At 38.7% G+C, this 18004-nt stretch overlaps 3 long non-coding RNA genes across 4 annotated transcripts in view; 1 reads left to right on the forward strand and 2 right to left on the reverse strand.

Moving 5' to 3' along the window:
* Positions 1-11392, forward strand: part of LOC106974729 (uncharacterized) — a 33372-nt gene extending 21980 nt beyond the window's left edge. The window contains exon 5 of one of the 2 annotated variants that reach the window (XR_008293521.1): positions 10564-11392. This is a non-coding gene — a long non-coding RNA (uncharacterized LOC106974729). Of the gene's footprint in view, positions 1-5619; positions 8243-10563 lie in introns of those variants that run through there. The other variant, XR_008293519.1, reaches the window with a different exon arrangement.
* The window catches only part of LOC128313198 (uncharacterized), a 110189-nt gene extending 92897 nt beyond the window's left edge, over positions 1-17292 (reverse strand). Inside the window, exons 1-2 of the long non-coding RNA XR_008293540.1 lie at positions 14516-17292; positions 10252-10335 (exon numbers count right to left, since the gene is read on the reverse strand). This is a non-coding gene — a long non-coding RNA (uncharacterized LOC128313198). The remainder of the gene's footprint in view (positions 1-10251; positions 10336-14515) is intronic.
* On the reverse strand, positions 98-5625 carry LOC128313200 (uncharacterized). The gene is made up of 2 exons (XR_008293542.1): positions 1063-5625; positions 98-395 (listed from the first exon to the last, which is right to left on the reverse strand). It is a non-coding gene; the product is annotated as an uncharacterized LOC128313200 (long non-coding RNA).
* Positions 17293-18004: the final 712 nt, after the last annotated feature.

Consider the following 18004-nt stretch of genomic DNA (forward strand, 5'->3'; position numbering starts at 1 on the left):
AAAAGGTAACTTTTATGCATATTTTACAATAATAAAAAGACAAAAGACACAAATAAGTTAAAAATGAAAGACAGAAAAAGACATTCCATGCAAATAGTAAAAGGTAGAAGGTGTTCCTTTACTAAATCAATCAAAATACATTTTAATTTAAGAATTGTTACAAGATAGGCATCTGGGTGGCTCAGTCGGTTAGGTATCTGACTTTGGCTCAGGTCATGATCTCATGGCTCGTGAGTTCAAGTCCCGCATAGGGTGAACTTGAGCCCTGCTTTGGGTGAGCTCAAGCCCCGCTTCAGGTGAGCACGAACCCTGCTTCGGATGAGCTCGAACCCTGCTTCTGGAGAGCTCCTTTTCTCTCTCTCTGTCCCTTGCTCGCTTGTGCCTTCTTGCTCTCTCTCAAAAAAATAAAAAAAAAAGAATTGTTAAAAGACAAGAATTTCATTATATATTGATAAAAGAGTAAATTAAGAAGATATAACAAACATAAATCTATATGCACCAAACAACAAAGCCCCATAATAAGTGACAGAAACATTGAGAGAGCTGAAGAGAAATAGAGCTTTCTGTAATAATAATTGGAGACATCAATATCCACTTCCACTCATGGACAGAACAATCACACAGATGATTAATAAAGAAACAGGATTTTGGTAACAGTATATTAGACCTAACAGACATATACAGAACACTCTATCTGCCACAGGATATTACACATTTTTCTCCAGTGCATATTAAACCTCCAAGATAGACCATATATTAGGCCACATTAAGTCTTAATACATTTTTAAAGTTTATAATCATACAACAGAAAGAAACTAGAAATCAGTAACAAAGGGAAAGTTTGAAAATTCACAAATATATAAAAATTAACTCAGTCTTAAACAACCAATGGGTCAAGGAAGAAATCACAAGGGAAATTAGAAAATACTTTGGGATGTAAGAAAATGAAAACAGAATACTCCAAATTGTAATATATATAATTATTTATAATTATATTTCATTTCTAATAATTATATAAAATTATTACTATAACAAAGCATACAATGGGAAACATACACATACATTGAAAAGATCTCAGGGGCGCCTGGGTGGCTCAGTTGGTTGAGCGTCCAATTTCAGCTCAGGTCATGATCTCACAGTTTGTGAGTTTGAGCCCCACATTGGGGTCTGTGCTGACAGCTCACAGCCTGGAGGCTGCTTTGGATTCTGTGTCTCCCTCTCTCTCCGCCCATCTCCTGCTTGTGCTCTATCTCTCAAAAATAAATAAACATTAAAACAATTTTTTTAAAGATCTCAAATCACCAACTTAACTTTAACACCTTAAGGAACCAGAAAAAGAACAAACTAAACCCAAACTAGCAGAAGGAAGGAAATAATAAAGATTAGAGCAAAGATAAATGAAATAGAAATAGGAAAACAATATACATATATGGTGTTTATTTTATTTTTGAGAGAGAGGAGTGGGGAGGGACAGAGAGAGAGGGAGACAGGGAACCCCAAGCAGGCTCCCCACTGTCAGCACAGAGCCCAACACGGGGCTCAAACCCATGAACCATGAGATGATGACCTGAGCTGAAATCAAGAAGAGTTGGATGTTTAACCAACTGAGCCATGCAGGTGCCCCCAAAACCATTATATTGACTAAGAAAAAGATGTTACTCAAATTACTAAAAACAATAGAAAGTGGAACATTACTATTGATTTTACAAAAATAAATACTATTGTAATAGAATGCTATAAACAGTTGTATAACACCAAATTAGATCACCTAGATATAATGGACAAAATCCTAGAAACACCCAATCCACCAAATAGGACTCATGAAGAAATAGAAAATATGAATAGCACTATAACCAGCAAGGAGATTGAATCAGTAATCAAAAACTTTTCAAAAAAGAAAAGCTTAGGACCAAATGGCTTCACTGGTGAATTCTACCAAAGAAGAGTTCACACTAGTCCTTTTCAAACTCTTTCAGAAAAATCAAGGAGGAAATACTTCCTAGTTCATTTTATGAAGCCAGCATTACCTTGATTTGTCAAAGAGCCAGGACAAAGGCACTACAAAAAAGGAAAACTATAGAGTGATATACTTAGAAATATTGTAAAATCTGTCATAAAAATACTAGCAAATCAAATTTGGCAGGATATTAAAAGGATTGTACACCATGAACAAGTGGTTTTTATTCATAAGATACAAGGATTGTTCATTATGTGAAAACCAAATATAATATACCACATGATAGAATGTGGAAAAATACATGATTACCTCATTTGATGCAGAAAAAGCATATGGCAAAATTCAACACCCTTTCATGGTTAAAAAACAAAACAAAACCATAATTGAATTAAAAGCAGAAGGAAACTTCCTCAACATGGTAAGGACCATTATATGAAAAACCTGCTGCTAACATCATATTCAATAGTGAAAGGCTGAAAGCTTTCCTTGTAAGATCAGGAGGAATATTAAGATGCCCATTTTTGACCTTTCTATTCAGCACAGTATTAGAAGTTCTAGCTAGAGCAATCAGGCAAGAAAAAGAAAAGGCAGCCAATTGTGAAGAAAAGTAAAGAATCTGTCCATAGATGATACTAGTTTTTGTTGAGGACTAAAAATTTCATTAAGAAGCTGGTGGATCATGGTCATGTTTGCTGTTTCTTAATGTTTTCAAAAGTTTTATAGTTCTTCTCTGAAGATGGCATGGCATGCTCCAGAACCAGAGAGGTCTACATTGCATGTTTCCTATCGTGGAGTTTCCTTGGTTGTGGAATCTGCCACATCTAAAATCCAAAGAGGCCAACCAGTCATTAATGCTTCTTGATGGTGGGAAGTGCAAGATGCAATACTGTATCCATTATTTCAGAGGGAATATTCTGGAATGCCTCAAACCACTATAACCCCAATATTATCACTGCTGTGGTGACATTTTAATCTTCATAATATTTATCTGTTTTGTTGTGTTTTACCAAACCCTCCGATCTGGTTACTATCTTTTGCTAAACCAGTCTGATTAGGATGATTTCAGTCGTGTAGTGGACCAGTATGTAGTCTGTGGGATGTCCAACTGGTCCAGATCTCTTTGAAATATGACAGAAGGAAGCTAAAATAACTTAGTTGTAGAGCCAGAATAAAAATGTGTAATATCCAGGGGCACCTGGGTGGCTCAGTTGGTTAAGCGTCCAACTTTGCCTCAAGTCATGATCTCATAGTTTGTGGGTTCGAGCCCCATGTCGGGCTCTGTGCTGATAGCTCAGAGCCTGGAACCTGCTTCAGATTCTGTGTCTCCCTCTCTCTCTGCCCCTCTCCCGCTTGAGCTGTCTCTCTCTCTCAAAAATAAATAAACATTAAAAAAAATTTTTTAGACGCAAAATCTCCATCCCAAGTGAATGTGAACCATTTGTGATCCACCTTTCTGACAAGAATGGCCAATAGTTAGTTCAATGATTGGATAATGTATTTATTTTCTACTGCTGCACAAGAAATTACCACAAATTTATCTTGATAATACTCATTTTTGTTTCAGTCTGTCAGAAGTCTGGGGATAGTATATATATATGGGTTCTCAGAAGGCTGAAAACCAGTGCTTGTTGGGGCTGTGATTTCATCTGGAGGTAGAGATTCTCTTCCAATCTCACTTGGGTTGTTGGCACAATTCAGTTCCCTTCAGGTGTGTGACTGAGATCCCATTTTAAAATTATGTGTTTTTTTTTTTTAATTTATTTATTTTGAGAGAGCATGTACAGGGTAGGGGCAGAGAGAGAGGGACAGAGAGATTCCTAAGCAGGCACTGCACTGTCAGCACAGAGCCCAACATGGGGCTCGATCTCACAAACTGTGAGATCATGACCTGAGCTGAGATCAGGAGTCAGGTGCTTAACTGACTGAGTCATCCAGGTGCCCTAAGTTCCCATTTTCTTGCTGGCTGTTGACTCAGTGTCATTTTCATCTCCTAGAGGCCACCCTGAGGTACTAGCCACATAGCCCCAACCATAGCTCACAACATGGTTGTATGATTTTTTTTTTCCAGGCCACCAGGAGTGTGTCTGCTGCTGTTTCTTCTCTCTTTTTAAAAAGCTCCCCAGTTAGATGAATAGTGGTAACAAGGTTGGATTCTTGTCTGCTATTGTACATTTGGTTTCTATGTCTATTATGTCCTTTTTCTTCCTCTATTTCTAATTTACCACATCCTTTAAGTGAATACTTTGTAATATTTTAATGTATCCAGTGACTTCTTGCTATATTGTTTTATTTAGGTTTTTTTTATTAAAAATTTTTTTTAATGTTTATTTTTGACACAGAGAGAGAGAGAGACAGAGCATGAGTGGGGAGGGGCAGAGAGAGAAGGACACACAGAATCTGAAGTAGGCTCCAGGCTCTGAGCTGTCATCACAGAGCCCAACGTGGGGCTCGAACTCACGAACCATGAGATCATGACCTGAGCCGAAGTTGGATGCTCAACCGACTGAGCCACGCAGGCGCCCCTAGTTATTTAGTTTTTGATTACATAAATCTTGTTCTGGAGCTTATCAGAAGCAGTTTCAGATTTATGCTAACTTAAATCCAATAAGACAGAAATGTTAGACTCCCTATGGGTTTATTCTCTTTTCTCCATTTTTGATGTATTACTGTTTTACTACATCTGTGTCTATATCTCTACATACTACATCTGTGTTACAACTCTACAATACCTTGCTATGATCATTACTTTCTATAATTGTGTTTTAAAGCTATTAGAATATGTATAGATTTATAGATTTTGTTGTATTTTCTTATTATTCTGGTTCTTATTTGTTCCTGTGGTTTTGAGTAACCATCTGGGCTCATTTCCTTATCTCCCTACTACAGCAGCATTGTTTCCTCCCACCTCTTTTGTTCTTTTGTGCTGTTACCAATATAGTAATATTACATATTAACATTTTATATTATTTTTCTAACACATTATTTACATGTTTTATAGAAATGCTTTTAACATAAGACAACAAAGTAGAAAAATGTGCATTTGTATTGTATTTTATAATTACATAGTTACTTTTACAGGTGCTGTTTTTAATGTATATCAAAATTACAATTAGGGGTCATTTGCTTTCAGCTTGAAGAAATTAGTAATCTCTTCAAACTGGTGACAAAGCCTCTCAGTTGTTTATCTTGGAATAAACAAGGCTTTATTTAGCCTTCATTAAAAAAAAAAACCCTTTTAATTTTTATTTACTTTTGAGAGAGAGAGAGAGAAAGAGAGAGAGAGAGCAAGAGCACAAGCAGGGGAGGGACAGAGAGAGGGAGACACAGAATGTGAAGCAGGCTCCAGGCCCTGAGCTGTCAGCACAGAGCCCAATGCGGGGCTTGAACTCACGAACTGAGATCATGACCTGAGCTAAATACTCAACTGACTGGGCCACCCAGGTGCCCCTAGCTTTCATTTTTTAAAGCCACTCTGGCTGGGTGTAGGATTCTTGGTTAAAAGGCATTTGTCTTTCAGGACTTGGAATTTGTCTCCCCACTCCCTTCTGGCCTCCATTGTTTCTGATGTGAAGTCAGCCATTAATCTAGTTGGGGCTCCCTTTTAAGTGATGAGTTCTTTTTCTCTTGGTGCTTTAAAGATGTTTTCTTTGCTTTGTTTTCAGCATTTTTACCCTGATATGTTGGTGGATTCCTTTGTGTTTCTACTACTTTGAATTTGTCGAACTTCGTGGACACATAAATTATGATGACTATTAAATGAACATTTGTTTACTGGAGCACAGACTGCTGGATGGGGAGTCATGGTTCAACAACAGAACACAGGAGAAATTGAAATAGAGAAGTGCATTACATGTCTTGGAGGAAGTACACAAGAGGCCAGATGGGAAGGTCAAGGCAGAGTGCAGACAGAGAAAGTACAACATGGGGCACATGGCTTTATTACAGTAGAGTGCTTTATGGTTCCTGGGCTGGGGCTGGATTGGTCAATACAAACCAAAAGAATAGTATTTTAGTAAGACTCCCACAGGAGTCTTATCTAAGGGGCACATACAGATGCTGGTAGCCTGAGGAGACTTGATCAGAAGGCTGTTGGGAAATCATATCAGGAACTTTCATTTGCTGTGACTCTGCAGGCTGCTACCTAGGGTATGTGCTTATATGAGGGGGTTAGTGTCAGTTGAAGATTTTGGCAAGACACTTAGCCAAACGAAATGTATGCCAAAGCAGCAATATTAGTTTAGCTAATGATAATAGTAAATAATAGCTAATAATAATAGCTTAGCTAAACTCTCATTATTATTGTAAATAAATTTGGGAAGTTTTGAAGTTTTTTTAATGCTTTTTTTTCGAAACCTCTCTGTTCATTCTGGTATTCCCGTTATGCATATAATGGTGCACTTCACTAGTGCCCCACATTTCTCTGTTCATTTTTCCTTATTATTTTTTCTGTGCTTAAACCTGTATACTCACTAATGACCTATCTTCAAGTTTGCTAATTCTTTCTTCTGCTAATTCAAATCTTTTGAACCCTTCTAATGAAATTTTCAATTCTGGGATTTCCATTTTCTATCTTTGCGGTACTTGGCTGGCTTAGTTGGTACAGCATGTGACTCTTGATCTCAAGGTTGTGAATTCACACCCCACATTGGGATGGAGCCTACTCAAAAATTTTTTTCTATCTTTATTGCCACACCTTACTTGATGTAGCATTGCCACTATTTCTTTAATCATGATTCCCTTTTGTTCTTTGAATATATTTATAATGGCTTCTTTGAAGTCTTTGTCTATTAAATCTGACATCTGGTTGCTCTATTAGGCAGTCTCTTTTTCTTTTTGCCAAAGCAGGAGTCATATTCTGTAGTTTCTTTGCATGTCTTATAAGTTTTCTGTTGGCAAATAAGACATTTTAGATAATATATTGTTATTTCTGCATTCATCTGCTTAGGAAAATGTCAGAGGAGAAGGATATCCTCAAGAAAAGATAGAAGTAGGGCTTGAGATATTCCATGGCTACAAAGACCAGTTAGGGGTGTAAATGGACCAAAAAAGAAAAAAAAATTAAAGATGTTTTTTAAAAGTAAAAAGGATATAAGGTTTGATTCTGGGAAACTACTGTTTGGCTTCATGGTTTAAAACTTGTTCAAAAGTACAACATTCATTTGGGCTTTATGATAGAATATCTGTTGTATATTGCATCACTTTCTTTCCTGCCTCAATGTGGAAATTAAAGAGGGAGGAATAGGCAAACCGGGAATATAGAAGGGCTGACCTATTGCAGCTGTAGGTACTGTCACTCCTAGTTGGTGGGAAAAAGAGAGCAAGAGAAGGGGAAATAGTTTTGAATGTTTGGTCTCATGAATACTTTGCAACCTCTCATTATTTTACTGTATTTTAGGGCTTTTTCATAGAAAATTTGTATACACTGTATACATAGGTATGAAAAATATCAACTGACCTTATTAGTTAAGTACCCCTTAATATGCTCCAGCACTAAGCAAACATTAATTCATTTTGTCTACATATTTACCTTTCCTGGATATCTCCTGTAAAAAGAATTATACAACATGTGGTACTTTGTGACTAGTTTCTTTTATTTACCCTAAAGTTTTGAAGATTCAAGTTATAGCACGTATCCTTTTCATTTCTTTTTATTGTTGAATAATGTTACCTTGTATGGGTATGCCACATTTTGTTTATCCATTCATCAGTTGATGGATATTTGGGTTGTTTCCATGTTTTGGCTGTTATGAATAATGCTGCTGTGAACATATGTACATGTTTTATGTGGACATATATTTTCATTTCTCTTGATTATATACATGGGGGTGGAATTGTGGATCTATGTTTACCCATTTGAGGAACTGCCAGATTCTTTTCCACAGTAACTGCACCATTTTATATTGTCTAGTTGTGTATGAGTTTTGATTTCCCCATGTCCTTGCCAATACTTATTACCTTTATATTTGATTCTAGCACATCCTTGTGTGTAGTATCTTATTATTTTGCTTTCCATTTCGCTGTTGGCTAAAGGTCCTGGGATTTTATTATACCTTTATGCATAAAGAAAGTAAACAGAATTCCCTTAACATAAAAATATTTTAACTATTTATGGCTTTCAGTAAAACACAGATGACAGTTTAAACGTTATTACCTGGGCAGCAAATAATGAAATAAATAACTAATAGGTTTACAGATTTAGAAAGTAAGGGACAGGAGAGCGAGGCTAATATTCATTTAATGTTCTCAATTTAACACTTTATTATATCAGTTTCTTTGAAATAAATTTTATGACAAAGAATGGTATTAATTCCTCTGCAGCTCCACAGGGAGAGGGAGGACATGGCCTTCCTATTTTTCTAAGATTATTTTTTACTACTGTTCATTAGGTGGGTCTCCCTTCTTAGGCTAAGACATTAACTTGTTTGCATTGTAATACAAAACAGGACTGGAAAGCTCAAAATATAAGGAAATGGAAAGTGCACAAGATAATTTTTAAAAATGTTTATTTATTTGGGGGCACCTGGGTGGCACAGTCGGTTAAGCGTCTGACTTCAGATCAGACGATGTCAGTTTGTGGGTTTGAGCCCCACATAGAGCTCTGCACTGACAGCCCAGAGCCTGGAGCCTGCTTCGGATTCTGTGTGTCCCCCCCCCCCCTCGCCTCAAAAATAAACATTTAAAAATAACTAAAAAATAAATGCTTATTTTGAGAGAAAGAGCACATGCACATGTGTGAGTGGGGGGGAGGGGCAGAGAGAATCCCAAGCAGCATCAGTGCTTTCAGTTCAGAGCCCAACATGGGACTCCATCTCATGAACCGTGAGATCATGACCTGAGCTGAAACCAAGAGTCAAATGCTTAACCAACAGAGCCACCCAAGGTGCCCCTGCAGAAGATAACTTTGTTAAGACACAATGTAATGCAGAGCATATAATGTTTGCAATCAGGATGACATTTCACTTTCCATCTTGCACAATCCTGTCTTTGCCTAATTTCTCACTGTTACCTCTTCTGCCTCATGATGAACATCTGAGCATCCTAAACAATGTGGCATGTAAATTAAGAAACCATATATACTGATACTCAGAAGACATAGGGTAAATGTAAGATGTTGTTTACAGATCCATAGTTACTGACGCAGTTGGGAACTGAGCTGTGTATTATTAACCATCATATCCAGTGATGGATCCAGTGAGGATCCAGGCTCTCACTACCCACAAAAACTCAACCTCCCATGTTGCCACTGCTAAAGAATAGACAAAGGGGGCATGTCAATGTGATTAAAAGTAGTTAATCAATTAGCAGGAATTCATATTAATCTCTTTGGGTGTGCATAGTTGCCTTATGCTATACAGTTTTCCAGCTATTTTTAATTTTAGTTTTGTGACATACAAGTGGAAAAACACTAATTTACTGAATGACTACATTACAAGCACTTTATATTCTTTATAAACTCCTTTGTATACTTTGTAAATATCCCTTCATTTAGACATGGTAGGTAGAGCACTGGCATGTCTATCTTCATACTTTATCTGAAGAGAATGAGTCTCAGTGATATTAAAATAAAAATAGGGATACAACTAAAAATGGTGCACGTGGAGACTGGAATCTAGATCTGTTTGACCCCAGAACTCATGAACATTATCCTGTAACTGACTGTCTCCACATGAGCTTGAATCTGGGAATATCTGCTGGCCAGGAGGTAGCCCATTTCTACATCAAATTATACAAAAACTTCATATTCATCCTTTAGCCCCCATAAACCTCCAAACTGGCAGTAATGGGAAGGCAGGGAGTGGAAGGTGAAAGGCCTGAATATTTAACCAATTCTCTTTCATCTTCTTCTCTGCAGTCAGCATTTGGGTTTATTTTTCCAAATACACAGACTAAGAAAGGCAAGGACACTGCACTTTAGCCTCAACAAGTGACATGCTATTCTACTGAGTCTTTATCTTCCAAGAGCTGTTGCCAGGCCTCCTTTTAGCTCCATATCCCATCTCCCCAGTTTCTTTTTAATCAAGCTTATACTTCTTATGCTATACTTTGATTTCTGTTGGATCATGTTTTCTTTATTCCCCTTTTCTACTGGATTAAAAACTATTCTATTTCTTTTATAGGGTACCCTTAAATTTTTAACTTGTATCTTTGATTTGTAATTAGTGGGCATCTCCAGAAACACTTTAGAATGCTTTAAGTACTTTTTTTCTATTGTTATCTGGTGATTTTAATCTAATTTGTTTTGAAATGCCATTAAAATTAATAATTATTGTTTAGTATATGCTTACATTTCCAACAGTTACCGATTTTATCTCATTCAGTCTTTCCAGGTTTAACTTACTTCTTGCTGATGTACATCCTTTAGAAATTCTCCAGTGAGTCTATGAAAGAAAAGGGTGGATAGTATTGAATTTATGTCCAAAGGAAGGCTTTGGACACTATTCCTTCTTTTACTGAGATTCAAGGTCTATTCTATCCATAGGCTCTTGTCATCATGGACCCGCTCCTCTTGTCCTTTCTCTTCTCCAGTGCTTTGTGTATAGAAAGCAGGCTTTCCCATCTGCTCTTTCAACCCTAGGTTACTTCTATACTTTTGGTGCCTATTATAGAGTGGAGGCATATACATGGGACAAGGCATTCCTGGCATATGACTACATGGGAGAGGAGAAACATGATCCAGAAGGGTGAGCTGGAGAGGAAGAAGGACACTGTGATATGGGACCTCCCTTCTCACCATATATTAATGTATTATTAATACATGTATTAATATGTACACAATAATAATACATATTAATACAATAATTAGCGATACATATTAATATAATAATGCATATATTAATATTGTAATCTGATTTTACCTCCACCTTTACTGAAAAACCAAGGTCTGTGGACATGATGAAGTCTTTCCCTTGTATGGGCTCTCCTACACACTCACTACTTAGACATCAAATCACTAGGTAAGATTGGTTCATTCAAGGAATATATAGTTACTTAATTCAAGAGAATGTATGTTTGTGGGCATGAGAAAGGAGATGCTGAGTGAAATACTCAATAAGTGAACAGTATTTAAAATTAGAAGAACTTGGAGAAGGCAGAGGTTTATCTGGTGAGAATAAAAGGAAATGACCAGTTTCTTGAAAGGGAATACTATCTCCAGGAAGTTTCAAGATAGGAAAATGCTCATAAATGCTAGAGGGGAAAAGAATATTTCAGAAAAGAGAGAAGGAACAACATCTCACCTGAGGCATTTCTTTAAGATTTGCAAGAGAGGACCTTTTTTCTTTTGATACTTTGTTAGGAAAGTGAAAAGGGAGAGAGAAGAGAGGCAAAAGTAGCCATGTAAAATCCCACTTCCCTTAAATGTTTCCATAATAACTTGGTTAAATCTGCCTAGTTCAGCAGTAAACATTTACTATTAAGTATTAAGAATCATTATGTTAGGGGCGCCTGGGTGGCTCAGTCGGTTAAGCATCCGACTTCGGCTCAGGTCACGATCTCGCAGTCCGTGAGTTCGAGCCCCGCGTCAGGCTCTGGGCTGATGGCTCAGAGCCTGCTTCCGATTCTGTGTCTCCCTCTCTCTCTGCCCCTCCCCCGTTCATGCTGTGTCTCTCTCTGTCTCAAAAATAAATAAACGTTAAAAAAAAAAAAAAAGAATCATTATGTTAGGGGTTGCCTGGGTGGCTCAGTCGGTTAAGTGCATTGGACTCTTGATTTCAGCTCAGGTCATGATCTTATGGTTCGTGAGTTCAAACCCCACATTTGGCTCTGCACTGACAGCATGGAGACTACTTGGAATTCTCACTTTTCTCCTCTCTCTCTGCCCCTCTCCCACACTCTCTCAAAATAAATACATAAACATTAAAAAAAAAGAATCATTATGTTAGGGGCACCTGGGTTGCTAAATCGGTTAAGTGTCCAACTTTAGTTCAGGTGATGATCTCCCGGTTCATGAGTTCAAGCCCCACATTGGGCTCTCTGCTGTGAGCACACAGCCTGTTTCGGATCCTCTGTACCCGCCTCTCTCTACCCCTTCCCTGCTTGTTCTCCCTCTCTTTCTCAAAAATAAATAAACATTAAAAAAACATCCTCCACATTAAAAAAAATCATTGTTAAATATTAACTACTCAATAATAAAGGTTTGAGTAATAGAGGAGAAACTGATTATGTAGTTTTCTACGCTACAGGCTCCAGTCATATGGAAAAAAATTTTTCCTTTATATGAACTTTCAAATATTGATTTTTATAGTAAATATTTTTATTAGAGAATAAGACTGACTTTGTGATGAGGAGTATTTCAGATACTTTTCCTTGACTCAGAATGTCTGAAAAGTTATGAAATCACCCATGATCTCATCTAGGAATGGGGCCGGGGAGGGAGAAATCCCTCGAACCTGTTAAAAGAAGTACAGAGATAAGAAGTATTTTTCTTGTGTGCTACCTATTGAATCCTGGTCATTTCAACACATTAGAATTAGTTAATATGGCATTCCAGGTATATAATCCTATCACCTGTAATTTTACCTCCTACTTACCAATTCTTTTTTATAAAAATAATGTGTAAGTTTAATGTGTACCATGTTATGATGTGATACGTGTATACACTATGAAATGATTGTCACCATAAAGTTAGTTAACACCTCCATCCTCTCATATAATTATCTTTTTTGGTTTTGTGGTGATAACATTTAAGATCTAATCTCTTAACAACTTTGAAGTACATAATACACAGTATTGTTCATTGTAGTCACCACACTGTACCTTAGATTCTCCAGAACTTATCTTTTGTATCCTTTGACCAACATCTCTCCATTTCTCCTACCCTCGTAACCCCATGGCAACCACCATTCTACTATTTCAATGACTTTTTTAAAAAAAGATTCTGCATATAAGAGAGATCATACAATATTTGTCTTTCCAGAGAAGACACTTAGCATATGCCCTCAAGGTCCATCCAGGTGGTCACAAATGGTAGGATTTACTTCATTAAAAATTTTTTTTTTAACGTTTATTTATTTTTGAGAGACAGAGAGAGAGACAGAGCACAAGTTGGGGAGGGGCAGAGAGAGGGAGACACAGAATGCGAAGCAGACTCCAAGCACCCAGCTGTCAGCATAGAGCCCAATGCAGGGCTCCAACCCACAAACTGTGAGACCATGACCTGGGCTGAAGTCGGTCGCTTAACTGATGGGGCCATCCATCCTCCCCAGATTTACTTCATTTTAAAGGCTGAATAAATACTCCATTGTGTATATATACACCACTTTTTCTTTATTCATCCATCCATCAATGGACACTTTGGTTGATTCCATGTCTTGGCTATTGTGAAGAATGCTACAGTGAATATGGGAATGCAGATTTCTTTGATATCCTGTTTTCATTTCCTTTGGATATCTCTATACTGCTATTTTACTTGATTAGAAACAGTCATAATTCCATAAGCAGAATCAAAATGACACATACCTTACTAGATACATAGTGTTTCTCAGTAGTCAATACCACTTACATAGTGATCTAATTTAAGTCACCATGGCGTGGAGTAAGTACACAAAATCACGATAAATAAGAGTTGGTACATACTCATTGGGTCTCCTATGTCTCACCCACTTCACAAAGCCACAATCCCATAGGATCTTACATCACATTCATAACTCCGCTAAGTCCATCTCATAATTCCATACAAGACAGCAAATCAAACTCGAAAACCACTTACTCCACAGTTACATAGAGCCTCAAACACAAATCACTAACAACTAATTATTCTGCAAGGTTTATCAACTTCTTAGACAGTTAAATATAAACTGAACTATTACCCAGCTTTTTTTTCTTCTAGGTATTACCCCAGGAGAAATGGAAACATGCCAGCTTTATACATAATATGTAAAACCTGGAAATACAACAAATGTTCACCAAGAGAAAAATGCATACACAAATTGTGACATATTCACACAATTGAATGTTGTTCAGAAATGAAAAGAATGAACTACATTAATAAACCTCACATTAATAAACCTTACAAAACTAGGATGTGAAAAAGAGAATTGCAGAACTGACAGAACTAAAATGTGGGCATGTATATCAGAACTATTGCGGGGGCATCTAGGTGAAGCCTCCCAATTCGCCTCAGGTCATGATCTCATGGTTTATGAATTCGACCCCCCCCCCCCCCCCTCCGTGGGGCTCTGTCTTGACAGCTCAGAGCCTGGAGCCTGCTAAGGATTCTGTGTCTCCTCTTTCTCTCTGCCCCTACGCCGCTCGCGCGCGCTCTCTCTCTCTCTCAAAAACAAACTTAAAAAAAAAAAAAAAGAACTTTGGCTGTCTATGCTGTGAGACTGGAAAAGGACACGAGAGAACTTCCTGGCAGCGATGGTATAAAATACACACCAGGGCAGGCATACACATACCCAGCGTCTGCTATATGCCAGACGCCATTCTGGGTGCTGGGGCTTTCTCAAGGGGCAAAAACTGACAAAACTCGTCATCTCTGGTTCACGACCACGGGGTCCCGCACACACAGGCCTGAGTGAAGAGAAACCTCGACAGGCACCGGCTCCCGTTTCTCACCTCAGCCTTCCCGCCCGAACTGCAGTACCCTCCTCAGCCCTTCTCTGCCCGACATCCCTCAGCACGGATTCGATTGCCTCCCGGGCCCTCCTCAACCTGGATCCGATTCCCTCAACGCTCCTGGGTTAGGGTTTCCGGTTCTCTCCCGGTCTTCCCAGACTCAGGCTGCCTCCGTTTTCCTCCTTGCCCCGCCTCTGGCAGGCTTCCGCTTCCCTTTACTTTCCTCCCTGCCCAGGTTTCCGATTACTTTCTCGGCTTGGGCTCTAGTTCATGCAAAGACCTCTCGCTCCCACGAAACCATCACCCGGCTCTTTCATGTTTTAAGAACCGCCACCGGCAACCTTCCGCGGAGGACGAAAGATCAGCCCACCCGGAACTCTCAGGAGTTTCGGGCGCGTGACGTGAAATTCGCGAAGGTTGTACTCTGCCGCGCTCGAAAACCAGAACATTTTTTTTTAGTGTTGGACTACGTTTCCCACAGGCCCCAGGGCCACGAATGGACTTCGACTTTTGGTTCCGCTTCCGGTATCTTCGTGGTTATTGGGTTTTGCCTGGTGAGTTAAGGTGATCCAGGTCGGGTTACGGGAGGAGCTCGCGGTATGGAGGTCCTAAGCTCCCGGGGCGCGGGTAAGGCAGATGGAGCCAGGAGCCTTGTCCCGGTGTTTGCGTAAACCTCGCACGACGGTGGTTTCGGGCGTTATTGTCTGTGACAAGTTCGTTGTGAACTCTTAGTGCACACGCCTGCATGCGTGTGAGAGTGTGTGTGACAGGCCCTGGAGTGCCCAGACTGGTATACGATAAGGCTAGTGGGACTGTCAGTACACAGTCTACGGTGACGAAAGGTGTCTGATACTGTGACCGAGTGATCCTGTGACAGCTGGGTTGTAACCGACTGTAAGTTTGAACGCAGTGGGTAGGATTTTTTAAAATTTCCCCAGTAAACCTGTAGGAGTGCTTCACACAGAGGGGATATTGGGGAAGCGAGTGTTGCCCACCCAGGGTCCACTGTAGGTTCCATGGTTACTTGGAAGTGTTTCCCTGGATTCTCCTCTGTTCTTACATCTTAGAGCCAGTTTGATCTATCTATAAAGAAATAGACATCAGAGGGGAAGTCATTGCTTTCAGAACCACAGTGTGCCCCCTAGAAACTGCTGTGAACTTAGATTCCAGCGCTGTTTATAGGTATGGCCTTTAAGTGTGACACTGTTAAAAGTCAGCAGTATTCTATTTATCTCTTATTCCATCTAGATATATTTGTGGTGGGTCATGGGTCATGTCTGATGGTGGACAGTGTGTTGTTTAGCCTGTCCAGAACCTCAAGGGTCCCTTCTTGGTCTTGTAGTTCTGCAAGAGAAGCCTCCTGAAGTAGAGGAGAGTGTTGCTACTTAACAGCGCGTTCAAGGTCAGTTCGTGTTTACTTTTTGTTCTGTCATATATATTTGCTTTACAGAACATAAAATATTTGCTTTCCTTCTAGATTGTATGACCTAATTGTGACCCATCCATTTACCTGATCCCTAGGTGGTTGCCCCTTCCCAGTTAATAACAGGACCATAGGGATGGGTCCCCTTCTTTTCCAGTGCTTTTCCTTTTCCTTCCCAGTTAATATTCATATACATATTGGTAATTATTCAGTTTCCTCATGTGCTGTTTTCTTTCCTAAAGATGGTACAGAAATAGAACTAGTTGAACTCTTCGAGGATAAACTAAGGACTTTAGAGTGTGTTTTGTCAAGGAAGAGACTGGTGGTTAGGTAGAATAACACACCAGACACCTTTGATTTTATTCACAGACTTGATTTTCAAACAAAGGAAGGTAGGAAATGGTTTCATTGATTTTAGTCAGTAAGACATTTTAGGAGTAGGAATATGATTGGAGTTTGTGAAGAGAGGTCTGTGTGAACAAGGGCAGGGAGTTTTTCCTGAGAATCCAATCTCTTGGAGTGGTGAGAACTAAGTCTTGAGATTTGGCAGTATGACTTTTTCAGACCACATACTGTGAGAGGCTGCATAATATAACGGTATTTGAATCTAAAGGTAATATAATGCAAGCCACTTGTGTAATTTAAAAATTTCTTTTGTACACAGTTTAGAAAGTAAAAGGAAACAGTTGAAATTAAGTATAATATCCATTAACCAATATATCTAAAATATTATTTCAACATGTAATAATATAAATGGAAGTATTTTACATTCTTATCTTCATACTGAGTTTTCAAAATCTGATACATATTGTTATAGCACTTTTCAGTTTGGATGCTAAATTTTCAGTGGTTATGGTGAAATGTATTTCCTTATGTGGATCCTGAGAAACTTAACAGAAACCCATGGGGGAGGGGAAGGGGAAAAAAAAAAAAAAGAGGTTAGAGTGGGAGACAGCCAAAGCATAAGAGACTCTTAAAAACTAAGAACAAACTGAGGGTTGATGGGGGGGGGGGGGAGGGTGGGTGATGGGTATTTAGGAGGGCACCTTTTGGGAGGAGCACTGGGTGTTGTATGGAAACCAATTTGACAATAAATTTCATATATTGAAACAAAAAAAAGAAATGTAGTTATACCCAAACTGTAAAGTTGTGTTTAATTGGAAAACATTTTATATCACTTTTGTATTTAAATTAAAAATTAAAACAGGGGCGCCTAGGTGGCTCAGTCAGTTAAGCGTGCAACTTCGGCTCAGGTCATGATCTTATGGTTCGTGAGTTAGAGCCCTGTGTCAGGCTCAGACCTGGAGCCTGCTTCCAGTTCTGTGTCTCCTTCTCTCTCTGTGCCCCTCCCCCTGTTCTCTCTCTCTCTCTCTCTCTCTCCCTCAAAAATAAGTAAACATTAAAAAAAATCTTTAACAATTAAAACAAAATTTCAGTTCCTTGTTCACTCTAGCTACATTTCAAGGAGGTCAATAGTTATTAATCTTTATGTTTTACAATTTTATGTTGTAAAATGTAGATAATGATATCAATGCCTTATGGGTTTTTTATGAGGATTGGATATATTAATCTGGGCACAGCCCTAGAACACTTAATAACAGCCTTGCATTTATCAAATCCTCAGGAAACAAATGAAATTATGGTTATGTAAAGAGTCTAAGTATCCACCATAAATTTTCTAAAAATCAAGAACAATAAAGACATAAAATTGGGGCACCTGGGTGGCTCAGTCGGTTAAGTGTCTGACTTTGGCTCAGGTCATGATCTCACGGTTTGTGGGTTCGAGCCCCACGTCGGGCTCTGTGCTGACAGCTCTGAGCCTGGAGCCTGCTTCGGATTCTGTGTCTCCCTCTCTCTCTGTGCCTCCCCCACTCTCGCTTTGTCTCACTCTGTCTCTCAAAAATAAGTGTAAAAAAATTTTTTTTAAAAAGATATAAAATTAATTTTGATGAGATTTAAAAAAAAATTTTTTTTTCAACATTTATTTATTTTTGGGACAGAGACAGAGCATGAACGGGGGAGGGGCAGAGAGAGAGGGAGACACAGAATCGGAAACAGGCTCCAGG

Source organism: Acinonyx jubatus, chromosome E2 (genome assembly GCF_027475565.1).
Source record: "Acinonyx jubatus isolate Ajub_Pintada_27869175 chromosome E2, VMU_Ajub_asm_v1.0, whole genome shotgun sequence".
Lineage (NCBI taxonomy): Eukaryota > Metazoa > Chordata > Mammalia > Carnivora > Felidae > Acinonyx > Acinonyx jubatus.